Here is a 4,964-nt window from a genome sequence, read left to right on the forward strand (position 1 = left end):
ACGGCTGACAAGTGGCGGTGCCGGAATTAGAACCCACGACCTCTGACTCCCAAGTCCGGGCTCTTTCCACTAAACCACGCTGCTACACGAGAGACGAGGAGTCCAAAGCGGAAAGAGCATCAAACGCTGCCAACGTTAAATCCACAATCAGGGGAAGTGTTTTTGCGTGCCCACTGTGATCAACACTGTGAGTTCCTAGTGGGCAGAGGACGGACCTCCTGGGTAGAGTCCGCGCCTGGGAGCCAAGAAGGACCTATTTGTAGCTTTTGTAGTGTAGTGGTTATCACGTTTGCCTCACACGCGGAAGGTCCCCGGTTCGAAACCGGGCGGAAACACCCTTCTGGAGAAGCAGCGTGGCTCAGTGGAAAAGGCACGGGCTTGGGAGTCAGAGGTCATAGGTTCTAATCCCGGCTCTGCCGCTTGTCAGCTGTGTGACTTTGGGCAAGTCACTTCACTTCTCTGGGCCTCAGTTACCTCATCTTTAAAACGGGGATTAAGACTGTGAGCCTCACGTGGGACAAACTGATCGCCTTGTAGCCCTCCCAACACTTAGAACAGTGCTTTGCACATAGTAAGCGCTTAACAAATGCCATCATCATCATCATAATTCTGGCTCCTGTCTGCTGTGTGACCTTGGGCAAGTCTATTCACTTCTATGTTCCTCAATTCCCTCATCTGTAAAATGGGGGTGAAAACTGAATCCCACATGGGCAGGGACCCACTTAGTTTGTATCCACCCCAGTGCTTAGAGCAGGGCCTGGCACATAGTAAAGACTTAACAGTGTCTAGCATGTAGTAAGCACTTAACAAACACCACAGTAATGATTAACAAATACCATGATTATAATTGATGAATACCGCAATTATTATTACTCCACACTGGCCTGTTGAACCACACACATGCTCTTGGAGAAATATTTCAGAGTTGGTGCCATCTTTTTCGAGTTCAAAGGTCAACCATTTTGGAGAGGGCAGAAGCGAGTCATGATACCCAAAGATCTTGTCTCCTTTCCACTACTCTACCCACAATAAGGGGGGGAACCAGGCAATCAAGCAATAATAGTAATAATAATAAAAATGATGGCACTTGCTAAGTGCTTACTATGTGCCAAGCACTGTTCCAAGCACAGGGGTAGGTACGGGGTCATCAGGTCGTCCCACGTGGGGCTCACAGACCTCATCCCCATTTTACAGATGAGGTTAATGAGGCCCAGAGAAGTTAAGCGACTTGCCCGAAGTCACACAGCTGATTCATTCATATAAATCGGTAAGTTACAGATAGGGACATAAATGCGGTGGGGCTGAGGGTGAGGTGGATAAAGGGTGAGTAAGAGAAGCAGTGTGGACCAGTGGATAGAGCATGGCCCTGGGAATCAGATGGACCTGGGTTCTAATCCCAGCTCTGTCGCCTGTCAGTCGTGTGACCTTGGGTGAGTCACTTCACTTCTCTGTCCCTCAGTTGCCTCGTGTGTAAAATGGGGATTAAGACCGTGAGCCTCATGAGGGACAGGGACTGTGTCCAGACTAGTGCTTAGAACAGTAATTGGCACATAGTAAGTGCTTACCAGGTACTATGATTATTATTATTATTACTGAAAATCCAAGGGAAAATGTGGAGCAGATCGAGGCAGCTCAGGCTTTGCGGAGATCACAACTCCGCTTCCAAAAGAGGGTTGTCAATCCTTCTCTCCACGGTGGCCATTGTTCACGTTGTGGAGAAGGATGGTCTTCCCAGAGCTGCTTCAGGAGGCTCTCCCCTCTCTCTCCCTCTCTTTTCCCCCAGTTGCAGGGACTATAGTGGTGTGCTTCTGTTGCTCTATCCCCAGTACTCCAGAAACACTTCCAATTATTATAATAATAATAACTGTGGTATTTAAGTGTCTATTTTGTGCCAGGCACTGTCCTAAACGCTGGGGTGGACACAGGCCAACTGGACTTTGGACACTGTCCCTGTCCCACATGGGGCTCACAGTCTTAACCCCCACTTTACCCGGAGGTACCTGGGGCCTGAGGAAGTGAAGTGACTTGCCCAAGGTCACACAGCAGACAAGTGGTGGAGCCAGGATTAGAATCCAAGTCCTTCTGACTTCAAGGCCCAGGCTCTATCCACTGGGCTATGCTGATTTTTGCTGGGTTGTCATACTGTGAGCCCGTTGTGGGCAAGGATTATCTCTATTTGTTGCTGAATTGTACTTTTCAAGTGCTTAGTACAGTGCTCTGCACACAGTAAGTACTTAATAAATACGAGTGAATGAATGAATGTAGAATTGAGTAATAGTAATGATAATGGCATTTATTAAGTGCTTACTATGTGCCAAGCACTGTTCTAAGTGCTGGGGTAGATACAAAGTTACCTGCTTGTCCCAAGTGGAGCTCACAGTCTTAATGCCCATTTTCAGATGAGGTTACTGAGGTCCAGAGAAGTTGGGTGACTTGCCCATAGTTATACAGCTGACCGGTGGCAGAGGCAGGATTTGAACCCATGACCTCTGACTCTCAAGCCCATGCTCTATCCAGCAGGCCATTCTGCTTCTCAGACCAAAAAGACGAAGATCAAGTCTTAGTCTGCTGCATTAACTGTCCCAGAGAGCATTCTCTGAGCTGAGGAGCCCCAGAACTGCCGGGTGACCTTGGGCAAGCCGCTTCGCTTCTCTGGGCCTCAGTTATCCCACCTGCCAAATGGGAATTCAGACGGTGAGCCCCAAGTGGGACGCAGAAGAGAATTTGGGGGGTTCTTCTTGTGGTTGGGGGATGGAGGACAGAATCCACCTCCAAGAATCTCAACCTAAGTCCTGGGCCAAGCAGAGGACATCTCCAGGGCTTCTAATAATGATAGTTATCGTCTCTGTGGCATTGGCTGAGCATTTGAAATGGGTCAAACACTGTACTAAACGCTAGGGTAGGTACGACATAAACGGATAGGACACATTCTCTGTTCCCCAGGGGGATCACAGGATAGTGGGGAGGGACAACAGGTATTTTTATCCCGCTTCTACAGATGAGGAAACAGAGGCACAAAGAACTGAAGTGACTTGCCCTAGCTCATTCGTTCATTCACTCGATTCAATCGTATTTATTAAGCTCTGAGTGCAAAACACCTGTACTAAGCACTTGGGAGAACACAATAGAACGATAAACAGAGGCATTCCCTGACCGTCTAGAGAAGCAGCATGGCTCAGTGGAAAGAACGTGGGCTTGGGAGTCAGAGGTCATGGGTTCGAATCCCAGCTCTGCCACTTGTCAGCTGTGTGACTGTGGGCGAGTCACTTCACTTCTCTGTGCCTCAGTTCCCTCATCTGTAAAATGGGGATGAAGACCGTGAGCCTCATGTGGGACAACCTGATTCCCCCGCATCTACCCCAGCGCTTGGAACAGTGCTCTGCAGATAGTACGCACTTAACAAATACCAACATTATTATTTTTATTATTATCACACACAGCAGGCCAGCGGCAGAGTCAGGATTAGAACCCAAGCCCCTTGAGTCCCGGTCCTGTACCTTTCCCGCTAGGCCTTCAGCCTCTTCTCTTCCAGCTCTTCGGTTTTGCCATTCCAAGAAAACTCCCGAGGCCTCGCAGGGAGGAAGATGGAAATTCCATTAGGATGATGGCGGTGTCTTGCCTCTCTCCCCCTCGACCCCTCCGGGGTCACCAAGCCGGCGTCCTCCCTTCCTCCAGGCGGAGGGGGGGATTTGCCGGCGTTCAACAGAAGTGATTTACGCAGAGACGTCTTTTGGAAAATACACCTCTCTAGATGGATCGGGTCGAATGACTCCCTGACAGAGGAAACTCAGGCCTCGACGTCGCGCCGTCTCCACCTGCCAAAGTCAGACGTCTCCCGCCTCCAGCCCCGTGTCGTTCTCACCAGAGCCCAGGTGGAGCCGCGTTGGGAGATGCCGAGATTTATCGAGGAAGCCGCGGGACCCCCGACCCCCGATCCGATCCGTCCCCCTCTTCCCTCCCCCTCTAGCCCAGCTCGAAGGCCTCTCCACATTGCCGCTGGAGACTGGGTCCGTTCCCCTCGTCTTCCGAATATCCCCGGGGCTCGTGTTATCGTTCGCTGGATATATGGTGACACGCTGTTTACGCCAGTCTGCAGCACCACGGTTTTGCGTGTGAATTCCCACTCCCGCCGTGATTCCTAAATAAATCACGGGCTGGATGGAAGCTGGGGTGGGGAGAAGGGAGGGGGGAGAGAGAGAAGAGGATGGAGGGGGACAGGGAAAGGGGAGGGGAAAGGGAAGAAAGTGAAGAGAAAGCAGGGGGATGAGGAGAGAGTGACGGCAGATGAAGGGGAGGGACTCAGCTCCTTGAGCGGGGAGTCGGTCTCTCCGGGCGGCCCGCCCCTTCTTCGAGGGAGATTTATCTGGGGCAGCAGAGCTTATTTGGGGAAATCACCCGGGTTTGGGGTGGCCGGCCTGGGAGGAGAGTGCCCATTTCTACCGCCGCGTGGCTCGAACTGGTGGCCCTGGGCAAATCGGTTGGGTGGGCACCGGGCGTCGGGGGGAGTCGGAAAGGGAAACCCCTAGTATCCCCCAGCCCCCATCGGGTGTCCCAAGCCAGGCAGAGGGGCCCCGGATCCCGCCCGACCCCCTGTCCTCAAGATCTTTCATCGGGTCCCATGTTGGTGAGGACCTTGGGTCAGGTTGGCCAATCACTCACAGCGCGGCCTAGTGGACAGACCACAAGCCTGGGAGTCAGGAGGTCATGGGTTCTAATCCCGGCTCTGCCACCTCTCTGCAGAGTGACCTTGGGTAAGTCACTTCACTTCTCTGGGCCTCGGTTACCTCATCTGGAAAATGGGGATTAAGAGTGTGAGCCCTATATGGTACAGGGACTGTGTCCAACCTGATTACCTTCTATCTACCCCAAGGCTTGAAACAATGCTTGACAAATAAAAAGCACTTAACAAATACCACTATTATAATTATTATTATCATTATTATTATTATCACTTCCCAGATACC

General features: G+C 51.4%; 1 non-coding gene across 1 annotated transcript; it reads left to right on the forward strand.

The window, feature by feature from the left end:
* The first annotated feature begins 262 nt into the window (after positions 1–262).
* Positions 263–335, forward strand: TRNAV-CAC. Its single transcript has one exon. It is a non-coding gene; the product is annotated as a tRNA-Val (tRNA).
* Positions 336–4,964: the final 4,629 nt, after the last annotated feature.

The sequence above is a fragment of the Ornithorhynchus anatinus genome, chromosome 2, assembly GCF_004115215.2.
Source record: "Ornithorhynchus anatinus isolate Pmale09 chromosome 2, mOrnAna1.pri.v4, whole genome shotgun sequence".
Classification (NCBI taxonomy): domain Eukaryota; kingdom Metazoa; phylum Chordata; class Mammalia; order Monotremata; family Ornithorhynchidae; genus Ornithorhynchus; species Ornithorhynchus anatinus.